Here is an 18,409-nt window from a genome sequence, read left to right on the forward strand (position 1 = left end):
AAAATAACGTAGTATAAGATAGAAAAATAATTATCATTTATACTTAAACGCTAATATAAGTTAACGATTTAATGTTTGGTCACAAATGACTACAATAACAGTGGCGAAGGTTGACATTTTCCGAAAACCCGATAACATATAAGTACTAATATGCATCAATGCAGTCTGCAAATCTGATGATAATTAGATTATACATAAAAGGAAGCCAACAGGAATCGGGTTAAATGTACCCTTCGCAACTGGTACAATATTGGCCACATATTACAAACATAATGATGTTAATAATATATAATATCAGCAGCTCTGTAGTACTGTCCCACTGTTGGACACGGGCCTCCTCTACTACTGAGAGGGAATAGGCCTTAGTCCACCACGCTTGCCTAGTGCGGGTTGGTAGACTTCACACAACCTCGAAAATTCGTAATAGAGAATATCTCAGGTATGCAGGTTTCCTCACAATGTTTTCCTTTAACGTTAAAGCAAGCGATAATTCACAAATAATATACAAATATGTTTTTAGAAAAGTCAGAGGTGTGTGACCTTGGGATTTTAACCTGCGGACATTCGTCTCGGCAGTCCGTTCCACAACCAACTGGGCTATCGCCACTATTATTTTGATGTTACAATTTTTTTTTATATCACAGTATGGTAATTTCCCGTGCAAGCTTCACGGCCTAATTGCCGGCATATGTCACCACCGGACACCAGATACCATCTACATTTCCGAACAATAAACGCAAAGCATCCGCTGGTTATCTAAAAAATAATCTTTACAATAGATCCCTGTTTTGTAATAGCTATAGACAAAGTATGAATAGTAAAAAGAGACGGAGAATCGCTTGCATCGAACCTATAAGAAAATATCAAGGTTTATGTATTTCTATTTGCTTCTTTTATTATATACGTAAATTGTACTCTGTTGGTTCCCAAATAAACTAAAATAAAAAATAAAATAAAGTAAATTCCGTGTAAAATTTAAATATATCTATGCTTAACGCTATGATAAATATGTGGTTACTGAATAGTGACGTAATAATCTGACTTATCTCTTCGGTATATATTTTTTCTAGTGGTAGGAATTTTATATCTGCCCGAATTGCGATCACCGTGCACAAGGTGTTGAAACCCGCCATAATGGTCCACGTAAATGTATCGCGTTCTGAGACGAGGTTGTATATCCGGTCCCAACAGGCCGGCATAATTGTGTCGACTGCCGAGGGGTAATCATCTCTCGTCAGTCGACATTCTATTGGACCACACTCCACTATCATCAGGGGCAGTCAATTTGGCATGCCTGTATAAAAATATCTTGAGTGAAAGACAATATTTCTTATTACATTTTTAATATCCCATTAGTGTATTCATTTAAGAATGCACTTTTCTCACATAGAATATAAAAGTTTTAACATGCACTTTATATTTACGTAAACTTTATCTTAATGCATCTGTAACGCACGATTCAGAAAATAAATGTAACTCTTGTAAACACTATCTAGTGTTTAATCTAAGTCAGGCTTTGCTAGGTGTTCTTTTGAAAGTCTGGCTGGGTATCACAGCATTGTATCTATATTTTGGCCGTCAAGTGTTGTGCAGGCATTTGTGTTAGAATTTGAAGGATATTGTAGCAGACTGGGCATTGTAAAACTCGGTGGCGTAGCATCCATACAACTAGATTCCTACCGGCTTTCCTTTGAGATTTGTCAACAAACAAGACATACCTTTTCTGTGAAATTAGCCGCGTTATAAGGCATTTTCTGCCACGAGTAAACACTTTTGAAAAAATTCACAATTCGCCACTAGTAGGTAGGACTTAAGGCATACTGCCGAACTCCTATAGCCATTCCTAGTTAGTGGTAGAAATGGTTCAGTATTATTTTTTATAATACTTATCAACAAGGAAAGAAATAAACTTGCACAAAACCCGAAGATTATTACCAAAAACATAATGCAATATTTGTAGCATATTGTTTGATAAACACTATTATTATAGACGTCATAATCTCTCATATCTGACTGATAGGCACGCGATGGTATGTAGTCCGTTTCGAATAGATATCATTATGTGTTAGTATTACAAGGACTGGAGCTTTCCGCCCTAATTTGATTAGATTTTTAATTATCGCCTCATTGATCTTGTAGTTGGGTGTTACGGCTGTGAGGTTTGGGGTTGCAACCCCAGATAATAATATATTTGTTTGAGAAACAACATATCGAATTGTCTGGGATTGGTATTATTAATTTACTGCTACTATCTTAGAAGGATAAGCAGAAGTAGATCTAATGTCCTATGTCTATGAAAAAAAAACGTCTCAGTCCGTTTGAATAAATATTTTAACTTTTACTACTAAATTAAAATTATATTAACATTAAATGCCTCGGTAGCGTAGTTTTTACGGTACAATTGCAATTTTGAGGTCTTAGATTCGATCCCTGGGTCAGGTAGAGATAATCGGATTTTTCTACTCAGCTCAGTGTTTGGAATTTGTGCCCGAAATGGCGATAGGCCCACACCCTATATTATGTGACGAAATACACACGGCGAAAAGTGATTGCACCTGTTGCGTCTCTGTCTACCCCTTCGAAGATAAGTGTATAATATTATATTACTGAACCCTACATCGGCCGACACGCCCCTACCGACAGGAAACTCATTACTGCGTAGTCAGTTAAAGTGACGCGACAGACGAATTGATTGCAGCCTCCCGGCGGACCCTCTTCCGCGTTCTCATATCCGCTCGGTTAACTATACAGTTACAAGTTCAGTGTCTACTGCGGTTGGTGCAATGAACGAGGGCTTTATCGGTCGCGTTGTTTCAGATTTGATTACCAGAACATATAGGAAAGATATTTTGTAAAACATGAGTGATAATTTTGTACAAGATCTTCAGTTTTAAAAAACGTGGCTACATGTTTTGAGATTCTCAATTAAATTATAAGTTGCCAGCATTAGAGTTGTGCCCAATATAATGGCATGTTGTCCTATTATCAAATAATCCAACGACGATGTCATTAAGACTTCTTCTACCCTTCCAATATCATCACGAAAGTGGTCCCTTACTCTTCAAATATCAGTGGCTAACTAGTATCTTCATGTCGTGGCCCTATGCACATAGTTAAATGTGAATACCTCATGGTTGCCAATTCACATAGAGGCTTATGATGGCTCGCGAACATTTCCAGTCTCTTCTCCCGTTCTAACAGGGTTCCTTCTCTTTCCCCCTCACTTCCTTCTCCAGCTATCCTCTCCCAACTTTCCTCCAGGTCCCTGCAATCGCTAATCCGAGGGATTCCAGTACCCTATTCTCAGGATTCACCCTGTGATGACTGCAGAGTCCGTCTCTTCACTGAGATGTATATAATATAGTATTTATTGCATATATCCTACCAATCCGCACTAGGCCAGCGTGGTGGACTAAGGCCTAATCCCTCTCAGTAGTAGAGGAGGCCCGTGCCCACCATTGGGACAGTAATACAGGGCTGATGATGATTGCATATATCAATTGATCTTATCGACATTTTTTTTTTGATTATTCACGATCAGTCACGTTTTCACTTAATACTTTATTGTCTAAATCTATCGACTTAATCATTGACGACATAAAGTAGAAAGTCGGTAGAATATACGTCAATGCTTGAACAAATTTCGTTCAGACGTCACACATTAATTTAATGATAATTTGCCTCCTGCATGTCTACAACATATATTAGCTCACCGCTAGTGATCACTTATCGATAAAGTTGTTTATCGATAAGCACTTATCGATAAGAACGTAATAGCAGATAGCGGACGAGAGCTTTCGCGCTTTTCATAGAGCATTATAGTTATTACCGGGCTATCAAGGGATTATGGTTTTCCCTATTTTCTACCGCGAGTTATTTATAACTTCGTGTCATCCAGATTCGATAATAATTATAATAAGTACATTACATCTAACAAACGTCATCCTATATCTACGAAAATATTCTAATTTATATCTTTCTGAGACTAATATTGGTGCAGGCTAGACAGTCAGAGGCCCTAGTCTAGATGGCTTTCTACACTTCTTAACACTAATACAAAACAAAATTCATGTATTGGAATAACATATTGATAAGTCTATCCTTAGGTTATGTCATCCCATACATGATAACGATTGTAAAAGGGGTCTTGGGTATAGCCCTAGTGCTTCCGGAGTCTCATCGAGGTTTACTGCTCGTCATAAAATTTGTGCCACAATTATTTCTCGCTTATAGGAGATGCAATGGTTTATGTGAGGAAAACTGGACCTAATTGTAATTACTGAGAAGTACATTCAAAAAGAAATAGAGAAAAAATATTGTAGCCAGTGTAAATATTGGACATAATAAGACGATGGCGAGCGCAGTGGAATACCAAACAATACTTTGTAATTCAAACTGTTAGATGGTGTCTGTACTGTTTATGGGCGGTCGTATCGCTTATCATCAGGCGGACGGCAAGCTTGTCTTATCATTCAAAGCAATAAAAAAGAAATAAACATTAAAACGTCCTTAAACCAATGACGGTAAAATCGAAATTAGCTAAAAAAAAACATTTAACCCGCGATGATACAACTGTTATATATAAACAAGAGACAATTGAACCGTGGAAAGTTAGAAAACGTACATGAACTGTCCAACGTACCTAGACCCATGGGTGTCGACAGCTTGTTTTAGTTACGCGACATGCAGAGTTCTATATAAACTGGACGTTGTTGGAGAAAATATTGCGAAAAAAATATATATAACGTCGCAAAAACTGCATGAGAATGCTCGAATTTGTAATGGTTGAAAATGAAACTGGTATTTGCTGTGGAAACATGATTATCTTAGAGCTAATTGTAGTTGAGTACAGCTCGAATAGCTTTAATGAATATATCACAAACTCTCAGTAATGCACAAGTATATATTTATACATATCTTGCATTTTGTGAACTTTATGCTGTCTAGATGTTTGTCTGTCGTAAACGGAGTAACCGCTAAATGGATTTGGGTGAAAGGTGCACAGGAAGGCACATGTAGGGTACTTTTGTATCGGTAATTACTTCTAGTGAGAAGTATTGGGATTTATTAACAAATGGCGTTACGGAATTGGTTTTAGTTGGACTGACTTAATACACCAGGAAAGTGATCATTGAAAAGTCATTCACGCGGGCAGAGCCGTGAGCAACACCAAGTTATTAATCTCACATTATAAATGCAAGCTTGTGAAAATGTTTGGATTTTTGTTACAAGTAAACGCAGTATCAGCTGATCGAATTTGGACGAATGGAACTCAGAGCCATGTCCTGGATTACCACATGGGAGTTTTTTCCCGGTAATTTGCTCCAATTGTGAGATTTTTTAACAGATTTTTTAAAAAGATGGCTTTGGCGTCATACAGATGGCACTAGGGATCACTACAATTAAGGAATTTGTATTGTATTATTTTGTTGCAAGTAAGGTTCTTCACGCGGGTGAATCCGCGAAAACCTAGTTGATAATTATTGAATTAGAAAAGAAATAAGAGCAAATATGTTTCTATATATGGAACATGGTATAGTTGTTACAATCAGATGACGGCAACAAAACTAAAACTCCACAGTATTCCATTGTTATTGCGCAAGCGCTTGCGCAGTGCCAACCGGACGTACTTCCGACGTTAGTGTTGTGCCTCGTTACCGATTTGTACAGATTTTAATCGTTAATGTAAAGCGTCGATTTATTTGTGTTGGTTAATTGAGATGAAAATGTGGTTAGTAAATATTTAGTTTGACCATTTGTATAGACGACGCGAATTCGAAACAAATGCGAATGCATGAAAACAAAGTCTAATGTCAAAACAGTTTTATTCATCTCTGGAACAATTTTTTTAAAACATTTTGAACATTAAATATCCGCTTCGTGACATTTTTTATTCCTTATCTTGTAGTATAACTTTTATAACTGCCAAACGGAGGTTTTTGTATTTGTATCAATTCACATATTTTCCTCATAATTTTCGATATGATAAGCTCTTAATTTATTTCATATATTACTGATATAAATAGTAAACTCAATAGAAGGAAAAAGTCTATTAGTAACGCTAACCCACGCACCCGAGTTGCAAAAGCCGACTCGATTGCACAATCGCTAAGCTGGCAACACTAATCGATCAACACAAAGGCGTTACGGTAATTAATCTAATTCCACGTTACCAAATACTTATTTTTGTAGCTTTTTAAACGATATTTAGTGGGTCAAGGGTGTTTGAAATCGATTTCGTCGATTTGAAATTCGAAAAACACACGTTCGAAATTCAAATGAAATTTGCAAAAACTAAACAGAAATTATCGATTTTTCTACGAGCCATGACGCCTGTTATTGTAATATGTGGTTACGTTTACTAAATATTTGTTTTAATTTAATTTCGGCTTTTATTATTTATCGTTGACAACACAATTTCTAAGAAATCGATGTATAAAATCGATTCTATAAATGTTTTACACATTTATAAGGCAATGAATGGCGTCAATCGATCCATAAAACGATAAACTTTTACGTATTGTTTAATAGTTATAGCACAAAATTAAATTCGACATTTATATAACTGATTACAACAGCATTACACCATAAGTTATACCTTTTCTATTGCGTCTAAGCTGACATTTAAAAATGTCTACAAAATCTTAGACCAAGATTTTTTTTGTATTTAAAAAATGCCAAAGTGTCTTGTCTAAACTAATACTTAACATTTGTAATTTTTTTCTACGAAAAAATCTGGTTGTGATTTGATCACTTGCAGATGGATTCCCGCTGCGAGACAAATTCGAAACACATAGTTCCGTGTCATGATCTTGTGAGAGCGAGACATTGGCATTGTCAGTATAAATGCAAAAATTATTGTGATCTTTATCTATATATATAAAAATGAATCCCTATTTCCCTTGGTCACGCCATCACGCGTGAACGGCTGGACCGATTTCACATTTTTTTTTCTTTTTTGTTGTGTTTGTTATTGTCAGGAGAAGGTTCTTATGAAAAAAAAATGTAGAAAAGTCAACGAAAATATTAATTTTATATAACTGTCAATTGTTTGAAATAACTGTCAGCGATTGACAGAATGCGCGCCGCAAATTCATAGTTAAGACGGGACAACGTCTGTCGGGTCAGCTAGTTACAAAATAAAAGATTGAATTCCCTTATTCAGATTGACAAATTCAAATACGCATAGCTTCTATTACAATTTCTGTCTGAATTTTCAATGTATTGCGATTCTTGGGAGGCTTTTTTATCCTAGCATGGCAAAATTATTACACCAGAGTATATTGTAAATGCAGTATTGGCTAGTTTAACGTCAATTGATACGTCACTCAACGTGACTACTGAAAAACAGCGTTGTGTTAGTGAGTTAGTAGAATGGTCATCTACCGGTCACAGCCGCGACCAGCCATTTTTAATTTTTATTTTTTATTATTATTCGTAATTAAGGTACATTGTGTTTGTGTATGTTGCGACTGTGACTAATAAATCGTTTTTCTTTCTTCTTTCTTTCTTATTTCAAATATAATGTCTGCCAGTGACATTGCGTCCCCGGCGGTCGTCATTATGACGGTCTTGGATGTACACGGACTAATCGTGTAACACGATTCGTCACAATGGCTTGTTTCCCACCATGACTATTACAATAGTAAGGAGAGTACAAAATAATGTCTCTTCTACGACATGAAAACACCGAAGGAAATATTACACATACATATAATGACACTCTACCTTCCCCGGGTTTATTTTGACATGTTTAATGAAACCACATACGCGTTTTTACCTCTGCTAATATTGTGTCAAAAGTCGTCCATATTTAATGAACTAAACATCCCGATTTGACTTTTCTGAGGGCGTGTATGTGTGTATTTTTGACTGAAAGTGTGATGTCGCTGTTACGAATTCTCTTATGTACCATTAGGGCGTGTAAAATTAAAATTACTTTTTACTAATATTTATTTTGTTTCAAACTTACATTATTATTTTCATCTACGGTTTGAGTGACTTGTAAAGTGTATTCAATGAAACAATTACATTATTTCATTTAGTAAAGCAATACCCAAATGCCCCGTAAAATTTACTTATACTACCCCTTCTTACCACCTACTCACCCCCTTTCCAGGGCTACATCACACCCATATCTCGCTATCTTTTATCCTCCTTGTAGACAAACTAACCCATATCTAGACATAACCGTGTTAGATTGTAGTTATTATTTTGCCAAAATAACGTTAGATCGTGAAGAATTAATCGAATCGCGGGACACGCTAGTCTAGCCAATTCTTAGATAGAAAGTCTCAATTTGGAGTAACCAACGGTTCAACTTTAACGGTTAGTTGGCAAACTATCAAGTTTAAATAATAACGGTTATTTGATAGGTTTATATAAATTTGATAGGTCATAAGGAATCGTATCAATGAGGCGATTTTGTTTTTCAAATCAATCTTCATTGGTGTGCTTTTTAGTACATGAACATTAAACCTTAATTATGATTTTTTATTGCTTTGCATGACGAGACGAGCTTGCCGTTCGCCTGATGGTAAGCGATACGAACACCCATAACCAGTAAAAACACAATCCAACACCTTGAATTACAAAGTATTGTTTGGTATTCCACTGCGCTCGCCATCCTGCGACATGACATGTTAAATCTTATTATGTCCGTTGTTAAATTGGCTATCGTTTCATTCTACGTCAGATACGCTAAATATTCAGTCTCAATTCAAAAACACAAGACATAAGTTGTTTCAAATTTAACAAATGTACAAATGACACGTGTATTTCAAATATATTGCGCCGAATAAGTTTTTCCCTCTTTCAAAATGTCAGTATAGCGAGCAGTAACTTAGCACATTAATTATACTGTACACAGAATTGTCTATAACATAATTATTACTTTACCGTTGCTATTCCTAAGCTAGACCGACGTATTGAGTGTTAACACTTGATCGCGTTTAATGATATCGAATGTTATCATTATCAGCATTGTGCGCACGCGCTATCTCGACGCCTTGCACTAGGTACAGCCAGCATCAATTGAATGTATACAAGCTGTTAAAAGCCAAATGTATGAAATACAAAGTAATTCCCCTTATTCAACGGCTTGGCTGCGGAATCGTTTAAGTCCATGAGCGGCGGATGCTGCTTAACATCAGGCAGACCGCTGGCTCTTTTGCCTGCTACGGTAATAAAGAAAATATTAATAATAAATAATTAATATGGAACGTATTCTTGTCATCCTATATGAAATTAATTTGGTAGTTGGTCATACCTGTTTTTGGACCTGTCCTTTATTAAACGAAGCTCCTAAAGACTGCTCACCTTCCGTAGACAGCGGTTAGCTAGCCTCCGATCATTGTATAAAGTGCATGAGTAGGGGGCGCCACTTGCTATCAGGCAGAAGGCTTTGCCTATTTAGGCAATAAAAAATTAGGGACTGTCTGTACCTATATAAATTTGATACATGAATGTAATCTATCTATAGATATATATCATTAACAGTTAAATCCATTTTAAGGTCTTGAAATTAACAAATATAGAACAAAGGTGATTCCTTGGTGCCTATGTAGTGAGAAAGCAGTGTAAACCAAAGGCAGACAAGTGATAAACAAGGAATACCTACGCGGCATTTCGAAACGTGAAAATGAAATTACAACAACGTTAGTTTTTAGAAAAAAATAATGGTTCTGCGGCATCGCGTTTACAGCGAGTTTTAGTCGCAATTTAAGTGTGAATAGACTAAACGTTTACTATCACGCGAGAGTTCCTCATTTTCCAGTTAACCAGTCTGCCGAGATGTCGAGGTGTGTGATCATGTTTCGCTATAATTATCCTTCGAATACCAGAATACAATGCGTCGTTAAATGCAACGAAGCTTGACTTTACATCCGAATGTTGCATTCTTCGAGACAATTTGTATTCGCGACTCACGCACATTGACATCTCAACTTATCGACAAATCTCTGTGCGACATTAATATGTCTATTTCCATTGATAATTGCCCCCCAGCCAGTGAAGCAAGACCCGCGTGCGTTTATAACCGTGTGATGTTGCAGTTCATTTTATGTTTGTGAGTTTACACGGCATCTACCCATTTTTCAATTAGTTTTTTTCGTTATCTAATAAGTTATTAATATTCGAGATTTAGTGGAAATCCGTGTATCGATGGACTTTCTATTATTGTGTCGTGATCTTACTCTACATTTGATTGAAACTTTTGTCAGCTATTTTTCCAATAATTGGCCATTGTATGCTGCGGATAATGAAAATCTGTTGTTTCAATACAATGTGTATCAACTAGAAAGTATCACATTACGTTTATAAATTTATTTTTTTACCGACAGTGACGTAGTCGTAATGCGTACGCAGTACGAGTACAACTATGGCGCTGAGGTCCTAAGTTCGAATTCCGGGTCGAGCCAAAAGTATGTGACCGGGTTTTTTTAATTATATGCCCTAATTGAGATTACTGCGGAAGATTCCAAAACAAAACTAGTGACAATTACTTAAAAAGAGTATGTAATATTTGCTTTTTTTTACAACTGTAAAAATTTTACCCCAAAAACTATTTTAGGTAATGATTGTAATTTAAATTTGAATATACGTATCGGACAATGAAAACTACATCAACCAGGGATAGATTTTATCATTATACCGGTCCATAACTGGACATACGTGTGCTTCAAACATGAAATACAAAAGCGTGTCATCGCGATTTTCGAAACACGGCTAGACCTGAAGATTAGACCCAGATTTGTCTGCATCAAGAACGGACCATTAGCACCAGTTGGAATAGCCACGTGAAGTTACTTTAGTATTGCAATTTTTCCATTTATGTTTGACTAACTTTTTCCCGCGGCTCCGTTTTCGTGAAAAAGTGTTTCTAGGATAAAAAGTAACCTTTAGTACTTGGAATAATGTAGCTTCCTATTACTGGAAAATCTAAATCGGTTAAGTATTTCCTGAGATTAGGTCGTTCAAATAAACAAACACTTCAGTTTTATACATTCGTAAAAGTTTGACTCGCTTACGGAAACTAAAACCAAAAGAAATATCAAGTCTACCTTTACTTTAACGGCATTAAAACGCGCAGTACACGCGATTTTAGAGCTAGAGACCGATACACAGCCGCCAATACAGGATCGACAGCTATTAATTAAACCTAGCGCTAAAGTTCGAGGCTCTGGGGAACCTAACCCCGAATCAAATAGAAAGAGTTGGAAACAGTTTACGGACAGAATGCCGTTTACAATCATACTTATTCGTCTCAATATTCAGTCATAAAAACCAACTATCCTATACGCAATTAAACTTACTATCAGGTGAAGTTAGTTCACCATTAACTTTATTACGTTTGTCCGCCTGGCAGCGTCGGCTTATACAAACACACCGGACTTTTGGGTGGAGGCTTTAATACTCGCAACCCTTAAAAATGAAGATCAGTTCATCGTAACTGTATAGAAAATTACGCGTTATTGAGGGGGGGGGGGGGAGGTGCGAGAATTGCGTGATACCCAACCTTATGTTGAGGCAAAAAAAAATTTAAAGCCACTGAAATTATCAATTCTGCTTTTTTTCTCTAGTAGGTAGGTCCATTGGAAATTGCTCTACCTACGCCATTAAAAAAAAAGAACTAAGGCCAAACGAGGACCATTTGTCATGTGGTTGAGGGACGGTGTTCCTCTCACGCCGCGGTGTATATTACCGTCTTACCCTAACGGTGCTCTGTGGCTTCCCAGCATCTATGAAATCGAATCTTACAGGAAAATTATTGTACTCGTTTTGTGGTCAGATAGGAACTTAACACGTCTTTAGTCATGCTGTGGTGGAAGGCAGTAGAGGAGATTTTAAAAAGTTCGATCCTTAAATAAATAAATTAATTAATTCCTTCTCCAGTAAAAGTTAAGCTTTAAAATTATTGTGTTTAGAAAAATTCATATTAGATTATAATAAGTTAGGTCACAAAATGTATTCTGTTGGCGGTTATTAAATCAAATACTTAACGATTTAATGTAATCATCATATGTGTCATAGGTTAAGGTGATTTATTTTCCCAATCTTTAATTATTTTTTTTTGTTGGTGGTAGGATATATTTCATATGTAATTGTGTCGCGTTCCGGGATCAGTCTATATATATCAGGCTGGCATAATCTTGTCAACTGTCGAGAATTAATCGTCTCTCGTCAGTCGACATTCAATTGGAATTTGGACAATAATTTTTGAGCGTGTATTTCAAATCATATTAGATTTAATATACACATTTATGACGAGGTTCCCGAGACAAAAAATTTTTCGGATCTGATTTTTGAAATAAAAAAAGCTGTATAGTTAGATTATATGACTGTAAGTTATATAATGTAAACAAGACCTTGATATAATGATTCCGACTACTAATAGTAGTTAAATTCTCTGATAACACACCGTTGACAACGACAAACTGAATGATGCTTGAGATTACAAAATAGATAAAGAAATATAGTCAAATGACCATGAATTCTGTACTATATTATTAGTTTACAGTCAAGCTTGAAATACACTTCAATATAAATGTGCCCTAACCGAGAACCGAATCTATGAGTCTCACTTCCGTTACACTAAATAGGTTGTCTAAGATCATAAAATATTCCATATTTTGACAGTTTCCGATGAGACGCTCATTGTATTTCAATTACTTAGCAAAATATTATATGTAGAACAAAATTTATGAAATATATTAAATGAATATAAATTGCTTCATTAATCAAGTTAATCACTCTTTATATTGACATTAAGCCATTTGGATACTTATTTATCTATATACATACACACTTTAGGACGAAACATAAAAATCAATTTAAAAAAAAATACTTCACTAATCCAGTAAAAAATTATATTCTACGTTCACTCACAAAACTTTTTTATACACTAACACTTCAAAAGTACTACAATAGTTTATAGATATTTTAAATATCACTAAAATTATGTATGTATTACAATTATTTATTTAAATAATATTTAACACTTATTCTAAATTTAAAATATATTATTTTTATTTTATAACATTAACAGCCAGTGCGTTATTATAATCACAGTTTTAGATCCACAATAATTTTTTTTTTTATCTATAGACACTACTTATTTTTTTTTTTGACATTTATACTTTTTCACGTAAATGTCTATGCCTTTCGGCGGTAACGCGCGCGCTTTGAGCTAAGGTCGCCGTGTGACTGTCGGTCTGGGCGTTAGTATCAGATAGTGAAGCCATAAATGGCAATGTCTGACGTATGGAAACGCTTCGTCTGCCCATATATATTTCTTTGATTGGTAAAGACGTGTTGGTGTATTGCTTTTCATGCATTACTATAAATGTAAATCAGTGTGGGAATTAAAAACAGTTATGTAGTAAACAAAGAAAATGCCAGTCATATAAATGTAGATTTATAAAATTTATGCCCTTTCGAGGTCAATTCTAATAATAAAGGGCGATTAAAATCGTCATTGACCTTGGCATTTATTGATTAATGGACCACAATAGATGTAAAAATGTATGGATAATTGACACTAAATTAATTAACTAAATGGCTATAGTATGACGTCCGAGGTGTTTCAATTATAATTAAGTCTGTCACGACAAAAATATAACAATTCCCCTGAAAGTTGTCGTTGGCAATAAATAAATTGGAAAGCTTTGAAATATAAATCTAGTTGGGTTAATTAATTCAAAAAGTATCATTATCTTTCCAAATCCTGGTTCTTTAATCCTTTTCCTTAAAAGAACAATAGTCACTGTTCTAATATACGTTCTGTTCTGTTCATAAATAGAAAAAGTCTGGTCTCAGGGAAAGTGATCATAACGCGAGATGCTTTTTAGCCTCAAAAACAGAATATTGGTAGAGCTTTAAATTGTAAAATATTTGATCATGGAATCTTCACTAATCATGTGTGGTAAATGGAGTTTAGGTAATAACTGACTTTAATGAAACAATTAAAAAGCTTCTTTCACATATAGAGTGTGCCTATACATGACATGCATTATTAATAAGAAAAAAAAAACATTTTTATATAATACAAATAAATTTGAAAGTTGCTACTATATAGCTGGTAGAATGTGTCGATCACGGAGAACACGGGTTGATTTACTAATATTAAATACTACTATATATATATATATATATATATATATATATATATATATATATATATATATATATATATCATTCTATAAAACAAATAAAAAAAGCGGCGACATCCTAGTTGGTTGTGGAACGACGACGAATGTCCGCAGGTTCAAATCCCAAGGGCACACACCTCTGACTTTTCTAAAAATTATGTGTATATTCTTTGTGAATTATCGATTGCTTTAACGGTGAAGGAAAACATCGTGAGGAAACCTGCATACCTGAAAAAATCTCTATTAGGAATTTTCGAGGATGTGTAAAGTCTACCAACCCGCACTAGGCCACCGTGGTGGACTAAGGCCTAATCCCTCTCAGTAGTAGAGGAGGCCCGTGCTCAGCAGTGGGCAAGTATATAATACAGGGCTGATATAAAACAAATGCGAGTTTGTGAAAATGTTTGGATGTTTGTTAGAACTAAACTCAAACATAGCTAAACTGATTTAGATGAATTTAGCAAACGGGTAGAGCAAGTCCCGCATTAACACATAGGCTACTTTTAATTCCGATAATTGATCCCGAGGGAAGTATTATAATTATTGTAATCTTATTTTTTAGTAGATGGAGTTAATGTGGTACATGAGGCGTCGTGAACAGATTTAATGTTTAGAAACGTTAGTAGCAGGATTATCATGCGAGCGAAGCCGCAAGCAACACCTAGTATGCTAAAATTTATAATAATTTGATTACTAATATTCCAGGGAAAGTATTCTTTAGACCGAATCCGAAAATTCAAATTTCTTTCATAAGTGCGAATGCTTCATAATCTAAGAGTGATATTTACGTCAATGATACCTAAACTGTTTTTGATAAGTGTATCTTAGTGCAGGTTCGCAACACGAATGAGTCAACTTTCGTCAAATCTTCATGATAGGCAGCATTTATCGGTCGCGTGTTATTTCTATCAAAATAATCTTGAATTGACAAGAAAAAGATGTAAAGCATCAACTAGTGTCAATTAAAATTAGTATTCCTTTTTAAATAGCATGGATTATGAGTAACGTATGGAGTTAATTTGTTCTGTAAATAAATAAAAAAATAAATTTAAAAAATTACGCGTTATTAGATTAATAGCCTGATTAGGGAATTATAAATCCAAGCTATGTTATGGCAGTATATGGAATGAGATGGGTAATTTTGAACGAAAAAACAAAAGGGTAAACAGGCAAGTGTTTTAATTTCCTGGTCAGGCTATACTAACAAATCAATTACCGATTCGATGCAAGTTTACCAATTTAACAAGCAAAGCGTCTTAATATTTACCATTTCAATAAGAGTTTTAGTATCTATAGTCCAGCGGTCGGCAACACGGGGCCCGCGAACGTTCTGTTTGTGACCCCTGATTGTTTTGGAATAAGGCTTAAACCTCAAAATAAATGTATTAAATTAAGAGTAAGCGCATCTAAAGCAGGGTTTCTAGGTTTAATGTTATACCTATGGCCCGCCATTAGTTAATTTTGCCACCTTGTGGCTCTTGTTTGCCAAAAGGTTGCCGACCGCTGATCTAAACCATTGATTCCCAAAGTGGTCCAGGCGGAACCCCAGGGGCCAAAACAAAATTTTGAAACTGGTTTGAGAAAATAGTTTGGGAACCTTTGTTCTAATCTCTCCAACAAATTCAAGTCAGTGGGTACGTTATGTATTAAAATCGAAGCCAGAATCAATACGCGAGTGGTGGCGAGTGCGTTTCGTGTCGGCCAGGCGTCATAATCCTTACTTAACGTTACTGCGAAAGTGTTTGTCCTTCTTTCGATCGACTTAGTCGGTCAAGTGTGTTGCATTTATCGCCTGTAAGCTATAAACAGACGTTATAAAAACGTTTTTATACGTAAACACAGGCCATTTTTTCATTTGAAATTAATGTAGTAAGGGCGGGAAGGGCGTGGGAGGGTTTATGGGTTGGTACTGGCGATTTTAGGGTGACGACAAAAATGTGCAAAGAATATAAATTTTTTGTACTTATGTCACTTTTGCTCGCGGCTTCGCCCGCGTGAAGGAGTTTTCCGGGATAAAAGTCCACTGTAGAAAAAAAGTCTTGCTACATATTTTCCCAGTACTCATAGGTTCAAACTAATTTTATCCCCATAGGGGTTGAATTTATCAAAATCCTATTTAAGCGAACGTCTTCATCATAGCAGCTCCAATCTTTAATTTCAGTTCAATTAGTCGAAAATCTAAGAAGATTTATACAAACTTTCATCCCGTATTTTATCCCCTTAGGGTTAGAATTTATCAAAATCCTTTATTAGGGGATGCCTACATCATAATAGCTTTATGAATGCAAAATCTCAGCCCGATCGGTTTAAAATTGACAAAGTTTCATACAAACTTTCATCCCCTATTTTATCCCCTTGGGGGTAGAATTAATCAACATCCTTTCTTAGCGGATGCCTACGTCATAACATCTACCTGCATGCCAAATTTCAGCCTGATCCGTCCAGTGGTTTGGGCTGTGCGTTGATAGATCACTATGTCAGTCAGTCAACCTTTGAGTTATATATATTTAGATGTATGTACTAGTGACTAGCAGGGAAGGGTGTGAAGACTAGGGGATTTCATGTATCACTTCATTCCAAAAGAACTCACGCTACGCCACTGGTTAAAAGTAATTCCTTTTTGGTATTATATGACTGTTTCTTCAATGTTACGTTTAAGGCCCTAAAAGTGATAATTTTGTAAATTGTGTTCTCGATTTGTAAATTTACAACAGAGACCCTTGTTTTTATTGTTGGTCATAGTGCGATAGTCTCGCTCTCATTTCATCATGGGCCGTTGTAAGCTGGTCGACGAACCTCTGCCTAGCCTTTCAGGAATGAATGATGTGTGAAACTGGACATAAAATGCGTAGGAGCGAATACTTGTGTATAATTGATTTAACCTCGACACAGCACAGGGTTTCGTCTGACGTCATTGGTCATTTACGCTATCGATCGATTACTTCAACTGTTGTGTTATAATACTTGTGATTCACAGGTAAAAAATCTCCAAGTTACCTTTTATTGTAATTTTTATTTTCAACAATTGAATGCTATATGCTTCGGTCCGGCGCTGGAACAACCGTTTTACGTACTTTCCAAAGCACAGGGTATCACACCGCCTACCCGACTCCCCAGCTGCGACTGCGTTGTTTTTTAAGATGGAAAAATCCAGTCAATCATTTTGACCCGACTCAGGATACGAACCTAGGACCTCAGCGCAGTTGCCATACCGTGTACAACAACTACGCCACCGAGGCAGTCATGTTCAAGTACATGTATAAAACCTACATGATAAACCCGTGTTGAACGATCCGTTACAACGGTGCCGAACAATGGAGTGTCGCTGCTGTGCAGGCGCTGGCGCTGGATGCGACACAGGGCTGCCAGGGAATACTAAAACTTTTTTCCTATTTTTAACCGACTACAAAATTTTTTGGTTAAATTTTTTGTTAATTTTTTTTTTATATATCATGATTTCTACCGTTTGTCGGTGGTTTTGCGTATCGAGTATTAATAATAGGGGATACAAAACAAACAAAAAGTGATTAAATAACATACTAAGGCTTTCTTTTATTTACGTTTTTGATCTTTATGACTCATAATAAAACCTAAAGAGAAAGAAAGAAAGAAAGAAAGATGTATTTATTGCTGGCATTAAAACACATAACAAAACAACAACAATACGAACGTCTAAATATAAATAATTGTTTATGTAAGTAATATTAATTACTGACAATAGAAAATAATAATAATAAATAAATAAACAAATACCAGCAATGGCACCTCTCATTCAGCTGAATGCTGTTGTACCAGGTAAGTGGTACTGCAGCGCTGATTTTCGATGAGAGGGCCAGGAGACGTGCGGACGCATAGTCGGCTTATATATTATACAATAATGGGATATACACATGTAAAGACATATACACATGTATAGACATATGTATTTCTTTTATGAGAAGATCAGCCCATCAAAAATTGTTATCACCTTGTTTTAGGCCAGTTTATATCAAAGTAAGTTACTTTGATCAAGTAATAATATCAGCCCTGTCGTTATTACTTACGGTCCCACTGCTGGGAATAGAGTTGGTCTACTACTGACCTGTTCAGCCCTAAGACCACCAAGCTGACCTAGTTCGTTAGCAGACACAAACCTTCGAAATTCACATGAAGAAGTTTTTAGGTGTGTAGCTTTCCTCGCAGTGCTTTCTCATCAAGTTTTATTTCTTTTTACTTATCTTAAGTGACAACCCTAATTGCATGCCATGTGTCATTTATCCCTA

The 18,409-nt window shown here is 35.7% G+C and overlaps 1 protein-coding gene across 7 annotated transcripts in view; it reads right to left on the reverse strand.

The window, feature by feature from the left end:
- The window catches only part of LOC115455567, a 158,558-nt gene that overhangs the window by 14,651 nt on the left and 125,498 nt on the right, over positions 1-18,409 (reverse strand). Inside the window, exon 1 of one of the 7 annotated variants that reach the window (XM_030184199.2) lies at positions 12,845-13,207. The exons of 5 other annotated variants lie outside the window; for them this stretch is intronic. The gene's annotated coding sequence lies outside the window, so the exon portion shown is untranslated. Of the gene's footprint in view, positions 1-12,801; positions 12,821-12,844; positions 13,208-18,409 lie in introns of those variants that run through there. One more of the 7 variants, XM_030184200.2, reaches the window with a different exon arrangement.

This window comes from Manduca sexta, chromosome 7 (genome assembly GCF_014839805.1).
Source record: "Manduca sexta isolate Smith_Timp_Sample1 chromosome 7, JHU_Msex_v1.0, whole genome shotgun sequence".
Lineage (NCBI taxonomy): Eukaryota > Metazoa > Arthropoda > Insecta > Lepidoptera > Sphingidae > Manduca > Manduca sexta.